This window comes from Sus scrofa, chromosome 13, assembly GCF_054392235.1.
Source record: "Sus scrofa isolate SSC_HxYL_T2T_F1_AM1 chromosome 13, Sscrofa_HxYL_maternal_Yorkshire_Landrace_v2.0, whole genome shotgun sequence".
Classification (NCBI taxonomy): Eukaryota; Metazoa; Chordata; class Mammalia; order Artiodactyla; family Suidae; genus Sus; species Sus scrofa.
Genome location: NC_139395.1, coordinates 18,667,025 through 18,692,850, shown reverse-complemented (window position 1 = coordinate 18,692,850; position 25,826 = coordinate 18,667,025). Strand labels below are relative to the sequence as shown.

General features: G+C 42.2%; 1 long non-coding RNA gene across 4 annotated transcripts in view; it reads left to right on the top strand.

The window, feature by feature from the left end:
- The window catches only part of LOC146397196 (uncharacterized), a 30,481-nt gene extending 5,305 nt beyond the window's left edge, over positions 1–25,176 (top strand). Inside the window, exons 2-5 of one of the 4 annotated variants that reach the window (XR_014825072.1) lie at positions 600–698; positions 8,227–8,314; positions 12,204–12,417; positions 23,313–25,176. This is a non-coding gene — a long non-coding RNA (uncharacterized LOC146397196). Of the gene's footprint in view, positions 1–599; positions 4,013–4,883; positions 6,236–8,226; positions 8,315–8,745; positions 11,715–12,203; positions 12,516–23,312 lie in introns of those variants that run through there. The other 3 variants (XR_014825071.1, XR_014825073.1, XR_014825074.1) reach the window with 3 other exon arrangements.
- The last annotated feature ends 650 nt before the right edge of the window (positions 25,177–25,826 follow it).

Genomic DNA, 25,826 nt, shown 5'->3' with positions numbered 1-25,826 from the left:
AAAGACTATAATATATGTTGAGAACAGGGGTAAATTTACTCTGGAACTAATGAAGTTTAAGCTTGTGGGCTCCTCACTTGCATGGGCCCCTCCAAGGCTCCAAATAGCCTGCCTAGATGTGAGAGGAAACAGCAGTTCCAGCTGAGTGCTGGCTTTGGGAATGACTGCAGCTTGGGTTACCCTCTAAACCCTGGTGACCGTCCTGGGGCTACCCCCACTAGCACCCTGTCCAACTGACCCCAGCAACCACTTGCTCCTTAGAAACCAATGGAGTGAGTTACTTCATGGGAAGGGGATGGCATACAAATTTTCCAAAATATTAGCTACTATTATTATTTAAAAGCCTTACAAGTATTTGCATCAGTACAGGGCAAATGGTTAGATTAAGGTCGAGCTCTATAGATGCTTTCAGGAGCTGAATTCTGTCCTGCCTGGTTGTTCCTTTCCCGACTTAAATGTGCTATTGTTACATGGATCTTCAGAATGTGTTCTTTTAATCAGAATATGATAGGTAAAAATAGTGGGTTTGTTGGCTTAGCATTAAAAATAAAACATGACCTTGATTATCCTAACTATCTTTCTCCCCATTTTATTTCTAGATCCCATAGACGAGTTTCCAGCTAGCAAGAAAGTGAGAATGGAGTTGCGTGGGCAGAATAAGGAGATTAAATGAACAAATAAAGCCAGGAACATTTAAGGTGAAGCTCAGTCAATTTCATCTCTTCCAAACAGCAGCAAAAACCTCCTCTCCACTAAATGAAGATTTCACATTTTTGCCTGTAATTACTGGAAAAAATATGGGAGAAGATCCAGCCCCATTTATTAGAACTTTTCTATATTGTCTCCATTACTAGAGAGCCTTTGGTCCAACTACCAATGTGTGTTCCCTTCTACTATCATGAGGTGTCAGATATGATGAGAATATTTGAGAAAGCAAAAAACTATCTCAATAGCAAGGATAATTAAACTTGAGGGGCGATGGTTAATTTCCAATGATTGTTATTCAAAATTGTCTAGCACAGTGGTGTGTATTGTGAAGCTCTATACTTGTAAAAAAATGGTGGGGGAGCATAATGGGGTATAATCAAAGTATTTGCTGCCTCAAAAGATAAATCTCATTGGCTTAACTCAACAGAAGTGTGCTTCCTGCCCTGGCAAAGTCTTGCATAGGTCAGGCAGTCTGATTCCATACTGCAGCTATGCCACCTGGAAGCTGTGGTCTCCAAGAGCATTTCAGAAGGAGAATAGAGTGATGGAAGATATATTCCAGCTATTAACTGCCTTGGTACATGTTATTTCTGCTCACTCTTCAGTGGCCAACAGTTATATGGCCACAATTAATTGCAAGGGAGGCTGGAAAATATAGAGGAAGGCACAGATGTGAGGTGTCACTTACTGCTTTTGTCACCCACAGAAACCACTAGGGACAAGACAACTGCAGACAACTGCTCATCTATTGATTCATGTGATGAATATTTTTTGAGGACCTACTTTGTGCCTGACCCTCTTCTAGATGCTAGGGTTACAGGGATACAGCAGAGAGCACAATGTTCCTGGTCTAATGGGGGAGAAAGACATCACATACAGGTTTACACAATTAATTAATAACCTGTGGATGTCGAAAGTGAAATTCAAAGCAAGCAGCTTTGTGCACTCTGGGGTGAGGGGTCATTTGTCCACACTCTTCCCTGGGCAATTCTGTTTTTAAATAGTCTGTGCAGTTTTCAGAGCATGGGTCTTATCCCTTTAGTTATGTGAGAGAATCTAAAGCACGATAGAAAAAACGCAAAGGCATCTCACCTGGACTGTTTTCAGGACATCCCCCGACCCTGCTGCTTCCTTTGCCCTCCATTCCTAGGGTCTATTCACTGTACAGCAGCCAGAGTGACCTTGGCAAAACGGAAGTCAGGGCTTGCATCTGCTCAAAGGTACCCATCAAAGTCTCAGCTGAAATAAACATCACTCTGTTACAAGGGGCCTTCAGGACACATCCTCTTCTGTGAAATAACCCCCTCTTCTCCATCCTTGTCACTCTTTTTTTTCTTCCAAGATGCTGCCCCTTTCTGAAAATTCTGATGATGGCCCTTCCCTCCCCTCCCCTCCCCCTTCCTTCTTTCCTTCCTCTCTCTCCCTCCCTCTTGCCTTTGTTCCTTCCATTCTTTCTTCTCTTTCCCACTCTCTCTCTCTAAGAGCTTTATTGATGTACAATTTACATACCATACAATCCACCCACTTGAAAGTCGCAAGTCAATGGTTTTTTTCAGTATATTCACAGAGTTGGGCAATAACCACCACAATTAATTATAGAACATTCTGTCACCTCAAAAAGAAACCCCATCCACGTTAGCTATCACTCTCAAATCCCCTCCATCCGTTCTAGCCCTAAGCCTAATTCTAAGTAACCACTAATTTGTTTTATGTCTCTAGACATGTCTTATTACAATGTCTTATTCTTGCCATTTCATATAAGCAAAATCATAGAATATGTGGCCTTTTGTTCTTTCACTTAGTACAATGTTGTCAATTCTTCTCCATGTTGTAGCCTGTCCCTGTGCTTCCTTTTCATACCTGAATAAATAGTCTAGTGTGGATATACTACATTTTGTTTAACCATTCCTCAGTTGATGGGCATTTGGCTGTTATGAATAATATTACTATGAAAGTTTTTGAGCAGACATGTTTTCATTTCTCTTGAGTATATATCTAGGAATAGAATTGCTGGGTCAGACACAACTCTGTGTTCAATTGTTTGAGACGCTGACAGGCTGTTTTTCAAGTGTTGCACCATTTTACATTCCCACTCGGAACATATGAAGCTTCTGATTTTTCCACATTCTTGTCAACACTTCCCATTATCTGACTTTTTGATAATAACTCCTCTGAATCATGTGAAGTGGGATATCTTTGTGGCTTGATTTCCCTGAGGGCAAAAGATGTTGAGCCTCATGTGCTTATTGGCCATTTGTATACATTTTTTGGAGAAATGACTATTCAGATCCTTTGCTCATCTTTTAATGGGGTTTCTTCTTATTACTCAGTTGTAAGAGTTCCTTACATTCTCTAGATATATTTATCAGGTATTTTATTTGCAATATTTTCTCCCACTTGGTGAGTCGCTTTTCATATTTATTTATTTACTTATTTATTATTTATAACAGTTTTTATTTTTTCTATTATAGCTGGTTTACAGTGTTCTATCAATTTTCTACTACACAGCAAGGTGACCCAGTTACACATACCTGTATACTTTCTTTTTTCTCACATTATCATGCTCCATCATAAGACATAGTTCCCAGCGCTATACAGCAGGATCTCATTGCTTATCCATATGACCCAGCAATCCCACTCTTGGGCATATAACCGGACAAAACTTTCCTTGAAAAAGACACATGCACCCCCATGTTCATTGCGGCACTATTCACAATAGCCAAGACGTAGAAACAACCTAAATGTCCATCAACAGATGATTGGATTAAGATGTGGTATATATGAACAATGGAATACTACTCAGCCAAAAAAAAGAACAAAATAATGTCTTTTCACTTTCTTGATGGTGTTCCCTGAAGTCCAATAGTTTTTAATTTTAATGAAGTAAAGTTTGTGTATTTTTTCTTCTATTGCTTGTGATTTTGGTGTCATATCTAAGAATCCAATGCAAAATCCAAGATAAGAGGATATGCCCCTATGTTTTCTTCTAAGAGTTAAAGTTTTAGCTTTACATTTAAGTCTTTGCTGTATTTTGAGTCAATTTTTGTATATGGTGGGAGGAAAAGATTCAAATATGTTCCCTTACATATTGCTGTTCAGTTGACCTGTAAGTTTATCCTAAGCCAGTACCACTGTCTTACTTACTGTTGCTTTATTTTATTTTTATACTTTTGTCTTTTGTCTTTTTAGAGCCATACCCAGAGCATATGGAGGCTCCTAGGCTAGGGGTCGAATTGAAGCCGCCTGCCTAAGCCACAGCTATAGCAACGCAGGATCCAGAGCCACATCTGTGACCTACAGCACAGTTCATGGCAACGTCAGATTCCCCAACTGACTGAGCAAGGCTAGAGATTGAACCTGTATCCTCATGAATACTAGTCAGATTCACTAACCACTGAGCCACGACGGGAACTCCTACTGCTGCTTTTGAAATTTTGAAATTAGGAAATGAGTCCTTCAACTTTGTTCTTCTTTTTCAAGATAATTTTGACTATTCAGGGCTCATGCAGTTTCATATCATTTTCATGGTCAGCTTACAAATTTCTGCAAAGAAGCCAACAAGTATTCTGATAGGGATTGCATAGATAAATTTGGGGAGTGCTATCTTCTTAACAATATTAAGTCTTCCAGTCCATGAACATGAGATGTCTCTCCATTTATTTGGATCTCCTTTTGTTTCTTTCAACAATGTTTTATAATTCCTAGAGTTTTGAAATTCTCTTATTAAATTTATGCCTAAGTATTATAGTCTATTTGATGCTATTATAAATGGCATTATTTCTTGATTTCTTTTTCAGATTACTCATTGCAAGTGTACACAAATACCACTGACTTCTGCATATCTTGTATATCTTGTATCTTACAACCTTGCTAAAACTCCTTTATTAGTTCTTACCATGTTTTAGTGGGTTTTTTAGGATTTTCTCTGTACAAGATCATGTCATCTGCAAATAGTTTATTTCCAATATGATGTCTTTTAATTTTATTTTCTTGTTCCTGCTACTTTTGACTTTTTTTTTTTTTTTTTTTTTTTTTGTCTTTTTGCCTTTTCTAGGGCTACTCCCGTGGCACATGGAGGTTCCCAGGCTAGGGGTCTAACCTGAGCTGTAGCCGCCAGCCTACGCCAGAACCACAGCAACGTGGGATCCGACCCATGTCCGTGACCTATACCACAGCTCATGGCAATGCTGGATCCCCCACCCACTGAGCAAGGCCAGGGATCGAACCTGAAACCTCATGGTTCCTAGTCAGATTCGTTAACCATTGAACCACGACGGGAACTCCCTACTCTTGACTTTTCTTACCTCTATTGTTTTTCATTGAGTTTACCATTACCAAACATATTTGATGTCTATTTATAACGACCCTTACTGATATATAAGCTCCTGGAAAGCAGGTGCTTCCTCTTTTCTATTACTGCCTTCCCAGGTTTTCTAGAACAGAGGCTGGCACGCAGTATGTGCTCAATAAATATTTACATTCTCTGTTAGCTTTCAGGATGAATCCTTCAAAGAGACATCCTCCTGATCTCAGCATGCTTTCAAGACCCAGAACTACCTGGAATTAAGGCCACAGGTGCACTAGAGCAGTTCAGGGCACCCAGGGCCACCATACCAGGATGCATACCTTTTCAGGGATAGTATAAGGCATTGCAAAAACAAACAACAAAATCCCTTTCCACCTCTAGCTATTCACAGCCAATCAACATGCATTTCAGGCTCCAAGATGGGGGTATAGAAGATCTTTTACTGCTTCCCTGACCATCGTGACTGTGTCTTTTCCCACTAACTAACAATCTAGGGCAGAGGGACCTCTTGTGGCTGCAAAGCAGTGGCAAGAGCTGAGGGGCCTTTTGAATATTAATTACATCCAGGTGAGACTCTTTAGAATGAAGACTCATTCAAGAGTTGCTACAGCCACTGCCCTGTACAGGTTCCACCTGAACAAAGACCTGTCCACATGCCTCCTGTTAACATATCTCCTGCCAACAACCTCTTCCTGGCCAGTGTTTCTGCTGCTTCACTCAAAACATCCTTTATTGAGATTAAGAAAAGATCACTAATCAGAGCAATGAAGAGTGACAAGAGGAGGCTTCTGTAAAGCTAAAAAGAGGAAGAGCTAGTCTGGAGCAAAGAATGAGTGGTTTGGGCTCCTTGACACAAAGGAAGATTTTTGGAATCCTGGCAGGCAGCCAGGGGCGACCCAGGTGATGGGCTGTTAGTAAAACTGTATCCTCCCTCAACACCCCCCAACACCACCCACTCAAGTCAGGGCAACCGTGGGAGAAGGTACTTCAGGGATTATTCGGACTCTACTTCATTTATTAAAGGAAAATAAATCACTTCAGGTAATCTGACAAAGGAAAGTCAGGATTATTAGACAAAGTACAGAAGACATTTGCAGATATTGGGAAAGCGGAAAGAATTGTTCTTGCAAAAGATTGTCTCTAGGCTCTGGCTTTATTTGACCCAGAGTAAGTTCAGGAAAAGTAAGTGCAATTTCCATGTCAAATGTAAGAAAAAAGAAAGGGAACTCCAAAGTACTCCTAAGGAAATGGAGGAAAACAAGAATTGTGGAGATATACGGTAAGATTTTGCATAAGGCAGTTTTGGATGTTGTTGGGTTTTGTCTATTTTACCCATACTTTTACAACGGAATTAAAGAACAGAATGTGGGATTTTAAAATCTTAAAATTGGGAGTTCTCACTGTGGCACAACGGAAACAAATCCAACTAGGAACCATGAGCATGTGGGTTCAATCCCTGGCCTCGCTCAGTGGGTTAAGGATATGGTGTTGCCGTGAGCTGTGGTTTAGGTCGCAGACGTGGCTTGGATCCTGCATTACTGTGGATGGTGTAGGCTGGCAGCTATAGCTCTGATTGGACTCCTAGCCTAGGAACTTCCATATGCCTCGGGTACAGCCCTAAAAAGCAAAATAAATAAATTAAATAAATAAATAAATAAAATCTTAACATTGTAAGCTACGATGTTTAAAATGTGAGGCTCAAATTTAGTAATTAAGAGAACTAAAATAAGAATGCATGGAATGCCTGATATATGCTATTCATTTAGTTCTCCAACAACCCTCAGAGGCAGCTATTACTATTAACCCATTTTACAGATTAGCAAGTTGAGGCAAGTAATGTTATGAGCAAGGTGCCCAAGGCTTTACAATCAGTCTGACAGGGCCTAAATTTGGAGTTAGTCATTTAATTTAAGAGTCTCAGTTACTGCTACAATTTATTTTCTATGCCATTATAGTCTATGATAAATATTCTGTCCAATCTAAAAACTCTTGGAAACTATTATATATCTGTTTTCAGATAGAGAAGTGTCAACCAGATACATGTCTGTCATTTGCAAGCTACTGAGAATTTAACCACAAGATACACTAGCACATAGGTCAAACACCAATATATATACCAAATACATTCATTACAGGATTTCTTTCTTTTTGGTAATAGCCAAAACCTCAAAAGAACCGAGGTATCCATTAGTAAAGAATAGTTAAGTAAATTATCTGTAGAAATGGAATAATAGGCAACCACAAAAGAACAAGTGAGATTGATTTATGCTGATGTAGAAACCTTAAAAGATGTGGAAAAAACACATCTGTATTCACAAATAATGTACATATAATTTTCTGAAATGACGGAGGTGATTAACATTGGAGTTAAGGAAGAAAACACAACAATGTGAATATATTCACCACTACTGAGGAGTACTCCTAAAAGGGAAGATTGTAAATTTTATGTTATGTGCATTTTACCACAAGAAAAATAAAACATAAGCTGGAGAAGAGACATTTCCTTCTCATTTCATATTTCTATTCTTTGATATTTGTACATATATACTTTTGTTTTCATAATTAGTCCAGTAAAAAATAAAGGAAATGAATGAAAGTTGTGAGTAGTCAGAGGGACTAAAAATCGCTTACCATCTCCAGCCAGCTGTATTTCTATTAATGAATGTCCCATATGAAGAGCTCGAGAATACTTAAAATTTATGTGTGATTTCAAACGCCTATGTGATCATCTTAAAGTTCTTAAATAAATAGCCCAGCTCTCTGAGAACGTCAAACCCCGTCAAGAGAAGAGGGCTTTATTGAATGTGGTCTGTGTAAAACAACATGAGACTCAGCACCCACCTGACATATTTTCCTGGAATTTATTTCAGATTATCTTGTTTTGAAGAACAGGTAGTTCCTCTGTAATTTCAGACTATCCTTCTGAGAACACATTATCCCATGTCCTCTCCCTTCTTGACCATGCAATTTCATCACCTTTTACGCCTTTTGTTTTGTCTCTGCTGATGCCTTCAAAAAATGAGCCAGAATATAAAAATGCACAGGGAGTATGCTGAGCATTGTAAGTTATATGTGTCAAGGTGAGAGAGAAAACACAGGCAAGTGTCTGGCTGAGAACACTGCCATTGATTAGTTTTACTTGGATTGTCCCTATGTTTATATGAAAATATTGACTGAGCCTGAATCTCTAAGACTTTATCCCTGTCGCCCAGGTTTTAAGAGGCTGTAAGTCAATGAGTCTCAACTTCTGGAGAAGGCTTGGGAGACGACCTGGTTTCCAGGCCCTGAGGGGGCCAGAAGGTAAGTAAACAATGACGTTGGCTGGTGGGGGGATGTGAAAGCCTGAGGACCTAGAGCCCCAGCTAAAGAGAGGTCCCCACAGCTAAAGAGAGGGCTCCATGGTTACGCACGTTACCTCCTAAGGCAAAAGCATCTCTTACAATTATTCAAGAGAAGCTGGAAATCTAGACTTCATGTAAATGATTCCAATTTTTCAATGTTGGCAATTAACTCAAAGCACTTGAAAGTGAGGGCCAAAAAAAACATGTCTCTTGGCTGAACTGAGATGTGGCCTCAGATGGAATCCAACTCTCTTCGTTTTTTGAGGAAGAGGCCTGTGGGGGAGTGAAGTCCCTCGCCCGCCCTGGCTGGCTTGGGGAAGGGGCTGGGACCAGAAACAGTGTGCCTTCCCACCCCATCCTCTTTCCCTGGCTTTTTGGTCCTGCTCGTAGCAGCAGACGAAGTGCAGACAAGCAGAGGATGAGTCCCCACCCCAGCGCACGTGTCAGCCTGATGGACGCAACCAATGAGAGAAGACCTGACCAACACACTTACACCCCCCTCCACTCAGTTCTGGCTGGAATCTAGCTCTCGACCTTTTGAGGGTGGATATGAAGAAGAAAAGGAAAGCTTGGAAATGTTATCCTCAGTCTGTGGGAGGAATGGGAAAGTCTGCATTTTCTGGTAGAATTTTTTTTTTGAATTGCTAATTATACATGTGGCATTGCTTGGGAAGATCTTATAATGGGCTTCCCAGAAGGCAGCTTCAGGCTCACCATACCCGGCTCCATGGATACTTTACACTGTGTGGCTTTGCCAAGAACTTATGTTTCCCAAGTCACAAGAGGAAATGAACCTGTTGGCTAAGAGCCTGGACTCTGGAGCCAGATGGCCTGGGTTCAAATCCACATCCTGGAAATTACCAGCCATCTGGTCTTGGACAAAGCATGGGACTTTGCTGTGCCTCCATCTCCTCATCCATAGAATGGGAACAGAAGCTGTACCTCTCTTATAAGATAGCTGCAAGGATTCAAGGTGTGAAAAGGCATAAAGCACACGGCAAGCACCCAGTATGTCAGCTGTGCCATGAAAGCTCCTGGAAGCTTGGGTCTCCACCAACCCCCACTGAGATTTTGGGGGTTGGTGGAGAGGTGTGTCTGGGCATCAGAGCTTGTCAAGTCTCCCCAGATGACTTCAGTATGGAGCCAAGATGCAGAATCTCTGATGGAAGTCTTTATTGAATAAATGATGGTCCTCTTAGTGATTAACTTGAGGGATGTTTAAATCAATAGAAATGCATTGTCTCACAATTATGGAGACCCCAGAAGGACAAAATCAATTGTCAGCAGAACCGCGATCTCTCTGAAGCCTCTAGGGAAGAACCCTTCCCTGCCTAATCCTAGCTACAGCGGGGGCCATGAAGCCTTACTGCTCTGTGGTTTGCAGCTGCATCTCTTAGGGATTGATTTTTAAAGACACTAAAATCCTCTCCCTCATTTAAGCACCTATTTTGTAACCTCTTTATGAAATTCCCCAAGTAGTCCTCTCTCAGGAGCATTTAGCGCAGATGGCCACAATGTAATGGGCCAATTTGCAAAGAAGGTGAAATGCCTCTGGGAGCTGCCAGTCTTTGCACTCCTTTTCCACCTCTGCCCCATCTTCAGGGTATTCAGGCAACTCCTCATCCAGCTGGGTGTGGAAGATACACTGGCAAGAAACCTCATAGGCATGCATTCTTTTTTTTTTTTTTTTTTATGGCCACACCCAGAGCATATGAAGGTTCCTGGGCCAGTGATACAATTCGAGCCATAGCTGAGGCATAGGTCGCAGCTGTTGGCAACTCCATATCCTTATAATCCACTGTGTAGGGTTGGGGATCGAACCCACACCTCTGCGGCAAATTGAGCCATGGCAGTGGGATTCTTAACCCACTGCACCCCAGCAGAAACTCCATAGGCATGAATTCTTAAAAGAGAGATCTGGGAGTTCCTGTAGTGGCTTAGCAGTTAACGAACCCAACTAGCATCCCTGAGGACATGGGTTCAATCCCTGGCCTCGCTCAGTGGGTTAGGATCTGGCGTTGCCATGAGCTGTGGTGTAGGTCACAGACGAGGCTCGGATCTGGCGTGGCTGTGGCTCTGGCATAAGCCGGAAGCTACAGCTCCGATTGGACCCCCAGCTGGGAAACTCCATTTGCCATGGGTTTAGCCCTAAAAAGACAAAAAAAAAAAAAAAAAAAAAAAACCTGTAAATCCAAGTAATCTCTAATGAGAGGGAGACGCCTGTGAAGGCCTGGGGTTGTGGGGGTATAGACCAGGGAGCTGGGGTGAATGTCTTTTCCCCCATCTCTGAACCTAACCCATTCCAGTGACCCAGGCCAAAGAGAGGGTGGGGCCCTCTAACATGCTCTCCAGCATCAAAAGATGCACCTCTGAAATTCTCATCAGAGATGCTGACAGATTGACTCAGAAATAGTGCTGGGAGAGCGAACAATTATCAACTGAGTGACATCCTAAAAACGCAGTACGCTGTCAAATGAAAATGCAATCATTATGACTTACTCTACCACGGGAGACTTGTTCGTAAGTGACCTGTCCTGACATCCTTGGTGTTGTCTGTTATCAGAAACTCTAATGACCCTGGGCTGGGGTTGGGGCAGATACTGAAGGGGAATGTTTTGGTGTGACAGAACGTCTGCCCTGAAATGGGAAATTTGGTAGGGAAGTTTTTAAACCAACTGAAACCTTGATTGAGGGGGTGGCAGCATCTGTGGTTTGAAGCACAGATGAACCAAATTTCTCTGTACGTCTAGCTTTTTTTTTTTTTTTTTAAGCACCTCCATGTTTTCCCTGGGCTTGGTATCTTATTAGCAAGCACTCTCTTGCACACATTTGTTCTCACGATAGGAACCTGAATCTGAAGACAACCGTGGTGATTCCAGAATGTGCCAGTAGAAAAAGGAGGAAGTTAATTGACCAAAGGGTGATGTATTATTTACACATGTCCAAACAAAAGCCTCATGAATGTCTCTGGACTCCAGCCACTGGACTGTGAGGGTAGGCCCAGAGAGCCCTACAACCACCAGCTGCCAGTACCCTTGATACCTGGGCTATCAAGATTACTGGGATTTTTCTGGGGTTAACAGATGCACAGTATTGCCTTTGGAATGGATAAGCAATGAGATCCTGTTATATAGCACTGGGAACTATATCTCGTCACTTGTGATGGAGCCTGATGGAGGATAATGTGAGCAAAAGAATGTATATGTGTATATGTATGTGTGTGTGAGAGAGAGAGAGAGAGACTGGGTCACTTTGCTATACAGTAGAAAATTGATAGAACACTGTATACTAACTATGTTGGAAAAAATTAAAATCATTAAAAAAATAAATAAAGCTATTACAAAACAAAATTAAAAAAACGATTTCTGGGATTTCAGAGAAAATGGCAATTATAATAGCTAATACTTGCACAGCGTTGATTATCTCCCCTAAGCCCTCTCCATAAACTAACAGCTCCAGTCCTTGCAACAATCCTATGAGGTAGGTAACCATATTTGTCAAATGAGGAAACTGAGACACAGAGAGGGTAAGCAACATACCCAAAGTCACACAGCTAGGATTGGCAGAGCTTGGACTAGGATCCAGCCTGTCTAATCCTAGCTACACTGCCTTTGCAGAGAGTTTATAGTCTGGCACAATAACACTGTGATTAGACTGTGTGGCCAGGGACGCTATTTCAAAAACCTGCTTCCTCTTCAGAAGTCCCTAATTAGTACTGCTCCTCTGCCACCTCCCTCTCAGCTTTTCCATGAGTGAGAATATCTAAGCTGATTCCCAGGAGAATCCTTACCTACCCTCATCTCTCTCCCTGCCTTATACTCAGAGGTCCTCCTTCTCTCCTGTTTCAGAAAACAAGAGTTCCTCCAACTCAAGACAAACATGCCGGCTGTGCTTTAAATCTCTTCTTCTGTCATTTCTTTCTGGAGCAGCAACATTTCTCAAGATCTGTACATCGTCTCTCCCCCTCCTCCCCTAATGCCCATAAAGCATCTCAAAAAGCTGGGAGCCAGATTGTCTGCAGCTTGAATCCTGGACCTGGACTTTTTCTCTGCGTGACTGGGGGCAAGTGATTTAACCCCTCTGTGCCACTGGTAACATGAAGATAACAACGGTACCCAGCCAATAGGATTGCCATGAAAATTAAAATGAGTTAATCCGGAGTTCCCGTCGTGGCACAGTGGTTAACGAATCCGACTAGGAACCATGAGGTTGCGGGTTCGGACCCTGCCCTTGCTCAGTGGGTTAACGATCCGGCGTTGCCGTTAGCTGTGGTGTAGGTCGTAGATGCGGCTCGGATCCCGCGTTGCTGTGGCTCTGGCGTAGGCCGGTGGCTACAGCTCCGATTGGACCCCTAGCCTGGGAACCTCCATATGCCGCGGGAGCGGCCCAAGAAATAGCAACAACAACAACAACAACAAAAAAAAGGACAAAAAGACAAAAAAAAAAAAAAAAAAAATGAGTTAATCCAAGGAAGTTCTTAGGATAGTGCCAGGCACATAGTAACTGCTCTAAATGTCAATATATTCTTTTTCTCTCCTCTATTGGAGATACATTTTTTCTTTTATCTTTTTTAGAGATACATTTTTGACCCCACTGCTCTGTGCAGTTACCTTGCCACTTTCATCTTTGATCCCAATCACTCTTCAACTCTAAATCCTTCGATAGCTCCCCCACTGTCCACCCAAAAAGACATGATGGTATTCAGGGCCTCTCCCCTCCTCTATCTAGAATGCTTCCTTCCTCCCTCCCTGCCTGGTCGACACCTACCCACCCTTCAAAGCCCATGTTCCATGATGCCTCCTCCAAGAAGCTTTCCAAGACCATACCCTCTGTCCCTGCTTCCTTCCTGGGACCCTTGTTTCTGTTGACCTACAGCTTTTCTTTTCTTTCTTTTCTTTTTTTTTTTATTGACCTACAGCTTTTCTTAAGCACAACCCTCTACTGTTTGCTTGGCCTTCTCTCATCTCATGTCCACTCCATCTTTTCTCTCCCTATAATTATTCTACAGCTGGATCCAAATGAGTGTTCTCTCAGTGCTATAGGCTTAAGTCCATGCACTTCTTAGCCAATCCCTATGAAAACTGTCAGAGTCATTACTGAATGCTGAGTGCCCAGCCCCTTTCTAAGCACTTTATATCTAGTGATCAATGCAACCCTCACAACCGCCATTTGAAGTAGAGACAAGTTTTATCCCCATTTTACAGATAAGGAAACTGAGGCATGGAGCATTAAATAACTTGTCCAATGGCAGAGCTGGGATACAAACCCAGGAAGTCCGGCCCCAGAGCCCATGAGCTTAACCAACATGTTACCTTCTGATATGTTTATTTTTAATTAATGGATTTAAATGAGCAAAGAATAAAGAAAAAGGTATGTCATTAAAACACAGAATTTCATGAACATGCACTTTGTAGACATCCCCTAAACCAGAAGACAGAAACTGAACTGGAACATTTATCCCCAGGTCCTGCTCTGAGGATGGGCAGGTTAGCAGAAAAGGGTACTGTGCCCACAGCCACCAGGTAGCACCCCCTTTGCCCCCCACCACAAATCCTTGCTTTTTCCACCCTCCAAGCCATGGACATTCACTCTAGTGGCCCAGGGCTCTTGGCTGGTCTGACTGGACCCCCTCAGGAGAAAACACAGAAGGGCCTGCTGGCTCCCAGTCCTGCTGCCTAGCTCCGGCTCTGTGCCAGGGACACCAGCACTGAGTGCCACAGTGAATCTGTGAGCGTGAGCCAGTGTGCCTGCCTGCATAGGCAAATCCCACACAACCCCCAGGCACCTGCCCAAGGTACGTGGCATCTAGGTCACCACTGGGCAAGGGCTAGCTAAACACCTCTCTGGGGCTCCATTCAGGAATGGACTGAATGTGCAAATGGAAGGCAAGGGAGATAAACAGAGACCTTCACTTTCCTATTCTAGGGACTGTTTTGAACTGGACAAATACAGTTCTAGTCATCTCACTGATAGGCATGAAAACTGCTCGCTTTGATGATACTGAAAGCATCCTCACCAGGAGACTTACCCCTTTCACTGAAACTGCTCTTTAATGGTTATTCACCAGCAAATGGTACCTAAGTTCTATAAAGGCAAGAATCATGCCTGTATTTGCAGGCTCTGTGCCCCTAGGTTCACTACTACGCCTGGCAAGTATTCAAATATCTGTTGAACTGATGCTTTACCTTTGTTGTTTGAAGCCATCAAGGCTTGGGGGGGGGCAGTTATTTGTTATTTCAGCAAAGCTGAGTCTATCCTGACTTACAGCTATTCAGTCCATACAAATTTGTCAGGAGTCTATAGAACTGAAGATACCCACCCAGCCAACTATCCTCTAGAATAGCTAAACAAAACTTTCTGCAATGATGGAAATAAGTGATCTATATCCACTCTGTCCAGGACAATAGCCACTAGCTATTGGGTGGGTATTAAGCACTTGAAACGTGACTGGTGTGCAGGGAAGACTGAGTTTCAAATTCTAGTTAATTTAAACATGGTTATGGAATTGGAGAGCACTGTTCTAGAATGTACTGTGGTAGCAGATGCCCAAGCCCATCATTCCATCTGACCCAGTGCAGCTGTGGTGCACAGTTCCACCCCCATGAGCCTAGTCCCTAACCCTAACCCTAACCCTAACCCTCTGGTCTGTCTTCAGTGAGGCTGTGAAGTCCGCGCAGCCACACCTGAAAGGACGGAGTTGTGATGGAGAGCTGATGTTGCCAGAGGCTATCTTCAACAGTGAAGGACAGAAGTCAGGGGGGAATTGGTCCAGCCTTCTTGTCCCCCCCAACCCCCGTGGGAAAAATCCGAGACATGTGACATGATTATGACATGGTTTCTTAGAGAGATGCCAGAGAGAGACCCTCAGAAATGAAATCGCATATGCCTTTTACTGCCCTTTCTCACTTTCCCTCCTGTCTTGAGATCACAGAAGCTACCTGCACCCCGATCCCACAGCAGACTGCTTCAGGATTCCAATCCAAGATGAGTGGTTTTCATTCCTTAAGGATCCCACAGTGAAAGCTGCTGATTCATTCCTTTGGAAAAATCTTTTAAATGTTGACCAACTCTCTTTCCACACTTCTGAGCCTGAACCCTGGAACAGGTGAGGGTGATGGGGGCTGGCTATGAAAGGCAGGCCACAAGAGGACTCACAGACTGCACCACCTGCTGTTGGCTTTCCCATCCAATCACAAGACAGAGCATCCTCATTAGGACCGTCTGAAATACAGACCTTAGTTTTTATTAGTTTTGGAGAAAAGAGACAATCCAATCCCAATGTAATATTTAGAGACTGAGCTAAGTATTTCAAAGCTCCAAAAGGCATTTCTCCCAGCCTGCAATTAAAAACAATTTATCCTAATGATGATGCCTTCATTCAGGCTGCTGTCTCCCAGGCCCCTACAGGAGGGGGACTGTCTCTTGAACCCATGAGTGAATTTGCCTTGTAAAAGGGCAGTTTCTCCCCACTTGCCAGCCTTGACTCTAGTGGAGAATAATTTGTGGTGTGAAGGAAGGCCTGCTGAAGGGGCTGACTCTACAGAAGAACCCAGGTCAGGAAAAGCTTCCATGAATGGAATTATTACCCAGTTCATATGTCCTTATTTAAGGACCCATGACATCCTGGCTGCTGCCATTGGTACATAATGAATATGCATTCTTGTGAAAGCAAATGCAATTGCTGAGGGCCCATTGTGGCCAGACTCTGGACTCAGTTTATATACAAGATCCTACTTAATCTGAGAGGTTATCAGAGCCATTTTTTAGCTAAGGACTGAAGTCCAGAGACAATAAAGAAATTGGGAATTCAGATCCAGCTCCGCTTGATCCCAGATTTCCTGTGTTCTCTCCCTGTCTTTTACAAAATAATTTAGGATAGTGGACCTCCCATAGCTCTTCAGATGAAACAGGAAAGCAAAAGAATGGCAGTAACCAAAAGGGCTTTGGAATTAAGCAGAAAGGCTCTGGAAAAAGCACACAGTAGGAATACAAACACTGAGGCAAGAGATGTGGGTTCCAACTCAGTATTCGCAAGGCCTGCAATGAATGCCTCCTTCCCTTTGTGTCTCGGTTTCTTCTGTAAAATGAAATGGTTTGATGGCTCCATCTCTATGATTTCTACCAGCTCTGTATTTCCACTGATCTGGACATGCAGTGCTTGAGACAGCCAACATCAACCTCCCTGGAAAATCCCCTCAAGTTACATTTTGTTTGTTGTGGCTTTTAGTCTAATAAAGTTCAGGTTCAGTGTTGGGGGATTTGTAGTCACAACCAGTCTAAGTCAGGTGAGAATTTTATAGCTTCAAGGCAGAAGTGGTTCAATTGGAATATTTTGCCATTCCTTTTTTTTTTTTTTTTTTTCAAAACAAACTTTTACCTTAAGACTAGTCTTAGATTTAAAGAAAATTTACAAGAATAGTACAGAGAGTTCCTGCATACCCCACATCTGGATTCCTCTATTATTAGCATCTCATATTACTATGGGAAATTTGTTACTAGTAATGAGCCCATGATTCATTCCTGTTGACTGAACGCCACCCTTGATTTTTCTTTCCTTCATTTTTGCCTATGCCCTTTCTCTGTCCTAGGATCCCATCCAGGAAACCTCATTTCATTGAGCATCTGTGCCTTCTTTGCCTCCTCTAGTCTATGACAGCTTCTCTGATTTTCTTGTTTTTGATGATCTTGACTGTTTCGAGGAGTACTGATTGGATATTTTGTAGAATGTCCTCAATTTAGGTTTGTCTGGTGTGGTGGTTAGGCAGTTTAAGGGAGGAAGACCACAAAAATAAAGTGTCCTTCTCATCACATTATCTCAAGGATGCATATTAGCAACATGCCTTATCACTGTGGATGTAAACCTTGATCCCTAGCTGAGGGAGTGTCTGCCACACTTCTCCACAGAAAGGTCATTTCCCTCTTTCCCTATACTTTCTGAAAGCAAGTCACAAGGTGCAGCCCACAGGTACTCCACTTCCTTGATGGGGAAGCAGGTATTTTTGTAAAGTGCAAGTATGCAGGCAATGTCCACTAGGGAACAGGTTCAACTCGAAACCTTACTGTCCCAAAACGCCTGAGCCAAGATGTGGGTGAAATGTGATCCTTGTACCCAGCCTTTAAAAGGGCTTCTTTAACAATGGGGAAATGGGGGCAGACTGCTTTATCAAAGTAAAACCTGTAGGGCGTCTTGCACAAAAGATACTGCTCCATAGAAGTCGATCCTTTTTTTTTTTTTTTGCTTTTTAGGGCTGCACCCACAGCATTTGGAGGTTCCCAGGCTAGGGGTCCAATAGGAGCTATAGCTGCCAGCCTATGCCACAGTCACAGCAATGCAGGATCTGAGCCATGTCTGTGACCTACACCACAACTCACAGCAACACCAGATCCTTAACCCACTGAGCAAGGCCAAGGATTGAATCTGCATCCTAATGTCTGCTAGTCAGATTCGTTAACAGCTGAGCCAAAACCGGAACTTCTATTCTTTTTCTTGTTTACACAAGATTTGTTCACTGCTCATGATGGTCTCTCTCTCACCTACAAATCTAATGCAGCTCAGTATTATATATAAAAAGCTCTTAGAAATCAATAAGATGGGAGTTCCTGTCATGGCTCAGCAGTAATGAACCTGACTAGTATCCATGATGATGTGAATTTGGTCCCTGGCCCTGCTCAGTGGGTTAAGGATCTAGTGTTGCTGTGAGTTGTGGTGTAGGTCACAGATGCGGCTCAGATGTGGTGTTGCTGTGGCTGTTCTGTAGGCCAGCAGCTACAGCTCTGATTCAACCCCTAGCCTGGGAACCTCCATGTACCACTGGTGTGACCCTAAAAAAGAAAAAGAAAAAAAAGAGAGAGAGAGAGAGAGAGAGAGAGAAAGACACAAATGGATAATAAATATACATACATGCCTACATGCCAGAGTTTAAAGTGGCTGCCTCTGAGGTGGGTATGAGGATAGAGAAATTACAGAATACTCTCACTTTCTACTTTATGATTCCTAAATATTAAAGAACATTTTGCAATCATTTTTGTAAAGCAATAAAATAATTTAAAAATAATAACATTAAAATATATGTGGAATGGTTTCTAATCTGATATTGGCTATAAAACTGAAAATTTGCTTTAGACCTCTCTTTCACTTAACTGTTTCTTACAGTGAAGGAAAATCTGCAAAGCTTTGGGAACAGATGGCTGGTATCATGAACCATGATGTGACTATTTATTTGCATCTCTTAATTGCAAATTTAGCATGCAAGGCCACTCCACCTTATATGTTTATAATAAGAAATTAGATATTTTTTCTCTGCTAGGTTTATAAGATTCATCAATTAAAGCCATGGAGAGGAAGACCGTTTTTCACTAGGCAATTTTAGTTCTACTTGCCATTAATTGGAAAATAATTAGTCGTGCAATTTCTGAGAAAATGTTATTGTTATTATTTTTCTGCATACTCTTGTTTTGTTATATAAGTCTCTATGTAGACATTCTTCTGGATGAAGATGCAAAACTAACACCATTTTATTTTTGGTTTGGTTTTGTTTTTGTCTTTTCTGGCCATGCCTGCAGCATGCGATAGTTCCCAGGCCAGGGGTTAAACCCACACCACAGCACTGACAACGCTGGAACCCTACCCCGCTGCACCACCAGGGAACTCCACTAAGACCATTTTAATGGTCCAAAGAAATAAAACCTGCCATCTCTATTTAACTCGTATCAAGAATGAAAAAATTAAGAATAAATGGATCCAAAATTTAAGTATAAGCGTATGTTCCTAAAAAAGATGATCCCTAAATGAGTATGTTGATGTTTGAGGGTATCCAAATAAGAGAAAAATAATGTGATATTAAAATTCAACCTACCACAACAGAGTAATAAGCATGTGATCCCAGCATGGGCTATTGAAATGTCATAGGAAAAAGAAGCGTGCTCGCATCACTGGCCAGGCAAGGGCAACACTAGTTCTGCATTATCCCCAGAGAAAGAGCTGAAGATAAACGCAGATGAGAGCAAGAGAAATCAATGCCCACTTATTTTAAGGTGTGACTTTATGTGTAGAAAAGATGCACACAGAAGTGCTATGCATTTGTCTGTCTGACAAAGGCTAGAGCCGTGGTCACAAGCCTTGACCTGCAAGGGACTGAATTAGCTTTGAGGGTATTGTGCTGGGCCACTGAATACCTTCTAGTCTGCCACTCACTGATGAGCTGAAGAAAATACATTCGCACTCATAATGGAACCTCTTCTATCATCAAGTTTTTATTTAACTGTCAGGGCCGAGCAGCCAAAATAACTTGAGAAGCTACTGAGAGGGTGAGGCAAGTACATTTATTGAGGCTTAAGGGAGGCATGTGACTTAAGCCATCTTGGATATGTGCAGACCTTTTGAAGCTTTCCTTCAGGAAATCCTACTGGAAAGTAGTTCGGGGTTTGGGGTTTTATTTTTTTGGACTCCATTTGGAACATTTAAGTCTTCTGGATGCTGTTTTTGAAGAAAAATTTTCTCCTACAACTTTTACTCGGAAAGAGTTGAGATGAAAGGAAGGATCCCTCAAATTATTTACCAATTCCAAACCTTCAAACACTGGAATATTTTTATTGGAGATCCACAGGGTAACATTACCCAATTTGGTTACAATCTTTCCACCACAGTGGACTGCCAGGGTGAAAAAAAAAAACAGGGCGGTGATGGGAAACTATTCTTTTTTTGATTTGGCAGAGACTAACTACAAAATAATATTCTGCAAAATGTCTAAATCAGACCTTCAACATCTCTGATTCATCATCAGAACTCAGCCTAAGACAGTCTCTCTCATTGCTGGGCAGTTTGTTTTGGAGAACAACCTCCTCAGATGTATACACAGCATAGCCAAATGTTCCAAATGATTAATTTTTCCAATTTCTGTCTTTTTTTCCCCACCATACCCATGGCATGCTGAAGTTCCTGGGCCAGGGATCAAACCTGCACCATAGCTGTGACCCAAACCATCACAGGTACAATGCTGGATCCTTAACCCACTGAGCCACCAGGGAACTCCCTATTTTCCAATTGTCTTGCACCGAGAAAATGGTCATAATGTCCCACCAAGCTGATGGGGTTTCTGTTGATGTGCCTGATAATGTGGAAAATACTGTTGTTCTTGGGTATCAAGAAGAACGAAAAACATTCTCCTTACAAAGATCAAAGTACTGCCGGCTTTCCCAAATTTCTGATTTGCAATAAGCCTGGGAAGATGGTGGTCCCTCGGGCCAAGGACATTTTGATGAATGAGTATGTTCAATAGACATATTCATTGTCATGTTGTAGCTCCCATCAACCCTTTTCCAAACAATCTGGGTCACCACCAACAACAAAATAAACTGTCCAAATAAGCATCGTCCATGTTTTTGTCCAAAAAGACATGAGGAAATGAAAACCACCAGAAGATTAAATACTTCAACTAGAAGATACTTTCCAAATTTCAGTTATTTGCCTATCACATTAAAAATCCTCTACCATATTATAGAATTGCTATAATTTAATAGTAATTTGGTTAAATCATATAAAATTACAAAAATTTAGGCATGATCTACAAAGTCAGAGGTTTCATATGGTTCGATATAATATTTTTTTAATTAATGTTTTTCTAGCTTTAAAACTTTAAATTCCATCCAGCAATTGTGCTCCTCGGTATTTACCCAAAGGAGTTGAAAACTTCAGTCCACACAAAAACCTGCACACAAGATGTTTAGAGCAGCTTTACCCATGATTGCCAACACCTGAAATCAACTAAGATGTCCTTCAGTAGGTGAATGGATAAATAAACTGTGGTAGATCCAGACACTGGAGTAGTATTCAGTGCTAAAAAGAAATGAACTATCAAGCCATGAAAAGACATGGTGGAAACAAATGCATATTACTAAGTGAAAGAAGCCAATTTGAAAAGGCTACAAGTTCTGTGATTCCAACTATATGATATTGGAGGAGGGAGGGATGAATAGGCAGATAATGAAGGATTTATGGGCAGTGAAAATACTCCGTAAGATATTATAATGATGGATATGTGTTATTATTCCTTTGTCCAAACCCATAGAACATACACCAAAAGTTATGTTGGTGTAAACTATTGTCTGTAGGTGATTATGATGTGTCAATGCAGGTTCATCAACTGTAACAAATGTACCACTCTAGCAGGGAACATTTATAATGGGGGAGGGTATGCATTAGTGGGGGGAGGGTACGCATTAGTGAGGGCAGGGGGTGCATGAAAAATTCTCTGTACCTTTCTCTCAATTTTGCTGTGAACCTAAAATACTCTAAAACAAAACAAAACAAAACAAAAACACACAAAAAACCCTGTATTTAAAAACAGAACAAAACCTTAAATTAATGTCCTTCTAGACTTTAAGCATACTACGGTAGAAAATATCCAAATAATGGCTTCGCTCAATTCCTTCCCTGCGTGCACATTCATGCTCTTCTCTCGCTAAGAGGCAGAGTCCATTTCTCCTTCCCTTGCATTTAGACTGGCTTTGTGACTGTCTTTGACCAAAACAGCATGGCAGGGTGAAATAGTTTCAGTTCTGAGTCTGCCTTCCAAGAGGCTGACTCTTGGAAGAAGAGTCCAAGGGAGCTTCTACCTTGCTCTCCGAAGAGAAGTCAACAACTATGTAATAAATCTGACCTCCCTGAGACCACCATGCTGTGAAGAAGCCTAGAAGTTAATCACGTGGGGAGAATGGAAGAACCCAGCTAAAGGTTAGAACCATGCCCGCAGATATAGGACTCCAGCTGAACCATCCTCATCAGTTCTTAGTAATTTGAGTCTTTCTGGTACCTCTCTGCTGTGATCTATTTGAACCCGTGGCCCACAAAATCAACTAATGTAGTAAAATGCTCATGGCTTTAAGTCATTACTTTTGGAAATGGAACTGAAACACTCTGCTTGAGATTTGCCTATTGGTTAAGACCACAGATTCTGGAGCCAGGCTGCTCCAGATCTCAGTGTGTATACTTAATAGCTGGGAGGGCTCAGGCATATTATGACTGTGGAAGATTAATATATGGGTGGTCCCCCATGGACCACCCCTTCCAGTGTCCACACCCTTATGGAGTCCCTCCCACCCTGACTCTGGATTTTGGCCATGTGACTTGCTTTGGCCAGTGGGGCATTAGCTAGCATGATGCAAGCAGAGAATTAACATGCACCAGCACAATGGGACTTGTCCTTTTGAAACACATGCTCTTGAAGCCCTGAGCCACCATGCAAAGAAGTCTTGACTGCCTGCCTGAAGAGAACATGCAGAAGGAGAGAGATGCCACTGAGCCCCCACTGTTCCTCCACCCCAGCTCAGCTGCCAGCCATATGCATGAAGGGGAGCAGGACTGACTGGCTGAGCCTGGCCCAGTTCATAAACAAAAGAAATAAGAAGTCATCACTGTTAAAAGCCACTAAATTTAGGGACGGTATGTTATGCAGCAGTAAGTACCTAGAAATAATAGCCATGACATCATAAATGTGATAAAATAATAGCTTTCCTAGCACGCATTAACATTTTTAAAAAGTCAATCAATATACCACCTAAAATTGTGTTATGTACCACTAAATAATGCATTTATTAGACCAGGGAAAAACTGATTTAATGGAACAACAATGATATGAAGTAAAACAGCAATCATTAATTGAATCTCTTTTCTAGATTCTGGGCTAAATGGTTTATATATAATCTAATTTAACCCTCCCTATAACCCTACTGGGTAGGTTGTTATTATTCCCATTTTATGAGAGAAGTGAAGTTCAGAAAGTTTAAGTAATTTGCCAAAGGTCAACCAAGGGTCACCCTTGGTGACAAGTACAACTTTCTTTTATCGAATGGAAATTTTCCTTGATCTAGATGCAAATGAATGAGATCTATTCTCTATATAAATGTGTTTTCTAACTTCTAGTTATGAATTGCTGATATCTTTCTTGTATCATATTTAGGAACAGAGCTACTCTATCTGACCAGAAGCTTGGGCTACAGACAGGTTCCTCAACTTCCCACCACCTACCCATCTCCACTTCTATTGAAGAGCTGTCGGGACAAGTATATTGTCTTCATCAGAGCCATTCTGACTCTAAAAACCAACAGTATTTATTGACATTTAATATGTGCTGAGTGTTTGGGGTAGGAAGGAAGAGATTCAGTCTAAGGGTAATAAATGACTCCGACCCTCAAAGACAAGCTCCCACACCTAAAACAGTCACAAAGACCACTGAAATTATCTGCTAAACTACCCAGAAGAGGGATGTTACAGAGATTGGGAGGAAAAAAAGAGGCTGAGTGGAAAAGGCAACTCCTGCACACCACGAAAGTGAGCATAGGTTTTGCAAAACTGAGGCTGAAAGGAGAGGGTACCCTCAGTAAAGAAAACACTCCAGGAAGAGATGTAGTAGTGAGAACAGTCATGGGGATGGGAAAAAAGCTGGGATCCACAGACCAGAGCACCGAATAGTCCACGGCCCTAGCCCAACACAGGGCCTGGGCCATAGGAAGGACCGCACTCACTGAATCAACATGAGTCAGGGTCCTCTGTGCGGGCATAAGGAGAGAGTGACCCATGGAGTATTTGTGAGTGGAGGGCTGGATTGGAGAAAGGAAGACTGTCTGGCAGGAGGTACTTGCAAGGACCGTCCAAGGAATGGTGTCAGAGGCCACGCCCATGCTCTTGCAGGAGGGTCACTGTGGGCCGAGCAAGGAGCCCAGGTGAGTCAAAGTCCAAGCAGAGAGCATCCTCTCCTCCAGTGGGTCTTCCCTGCCCTGTCCCGGTAAGTGTCTGAGATGCATAGGTTTGCTACACCCACTAAGAGACAGGAAGCTCCCTGGAAGCTTCCTTCACTGGCCTTGGACAGACCTTAGGAACTGCCCTCTCTCTTGTGAAACTGACCTTGATTTTACAATGCCCCATTTCTTTGCTCCAGCAATGACCACCTCCTTTGACCCCCAACTTCCTCCTGGGCCTGACCAAGTCACTGCCTGCATCCAGCCTGAAAATTGTAGTGGGCCCCATGGATTCCCAGGAGGGGACTCTGAACACTTACTGTGCCTTGGAGGTCAAATCTTCACCAGACACTGGCTCTATTTGTCTTCTTCAAAGTCCTTTGACCTGGCAAAAACCCATGGCACACGCAGTGCCCACCGTAGTGAGGCCCTTCTTGTGCAAAGTCAGCAACATCCCAACAGGCCTTCTGACTTCCTGATTATCTGAGTGTACCCAGGCACCAGCACAGCGTTCTTACTCTCTTTGTTCTTCAGGGAACAGTGAGCTTTGGTTTGAGGTTACCTCAAAGGAAAAACAATCTGATGTGTGTGATAAGATTCTCTGGCCTCCGGCAGAACAAGGAGGCCCTATTCGAAGGACCTGGCTCCAATTAAACAAAGCTGGGCTTTTCCTTGTGTGTTAGGCTAAACTGTAGTCCTAGTTTTTGGTGACAAGAAATCAGCTGAAACTCCATCCAAAGGCTGACACCTGGGAAACCTTCTAGGGGAATTATAAATAAGCAAAGGAAGTCAGTGTTGGGGATCTGCAGAACTAGGAAAGCCGTTTCATAAGCTATACATTTCCAGCAGCACCTCCACAAAACAGCTCTATTTGAAATATTCATTTGCATCAGAATAGTCATGAATATTCAAAAGTCAGCCCGTGTTTCAGAACCATTGTCTATTCCTGGCGCTTTCATCTTCCCCTTGAAAAGCAGATCATGGGTTTTCAAGAAAGGTGGGTTTGGCTGGTCTTTGCGTTGCCATATTTGGCAGGAAAGGGGATGATTATTTCCCGTTTTCTCATTATTAAAAAAAAAAAAAAAACCCTCAGCTAGTGTTAAATTCTCCATTCTTTGTTCTGGCCACGATAAGAATCATGCTACAGACCTCAACTCTGATCTGGGGTGCATTTTTTTCAAACTGTTAGGCAGTGCATTCTGTTCAGAATCCTCGACCTATTTTCCCACTTAAAGGTTTCTCAGAAAGAAAACCTTGCCAGGGTCACGTTCCAGATGCAGGGAATATATATGGCTCTAAGGAAAGTATATATTCTGGAAACTCCTGGCCAGGTGCTCAGAACTCTCTGGGTTACTTTGGCCAAGTCATGTACTTTCACATTCCCACTGGTCAAATAAAGACCCATATGTGTCCATTCTCCCTCTCCTCTTTTGCCTCAATTTTACAAAGCTAAATAAGATGACAATGCATAAGTTCAAGTGCTTTGAACTCCTTGGAGGAAAATCAAGAAACATGGCCAAGTCAGTGGCTATATATCGAAGCTTTCCTTGCCAGAAAGCGTTACCATTTTATGATTCACGAGGGATTATCTAAATAGTTTTATTGTTAAGAAAACAAATGCCATTAACAACAACAACAACAAAAGGATACTCACCAGTCCATCATTTGCTGAGATGATTGACAGCTACTGTTCTCTTTCACACTGAAATTTGATTTTCCGGACATGTCTTCCTTAT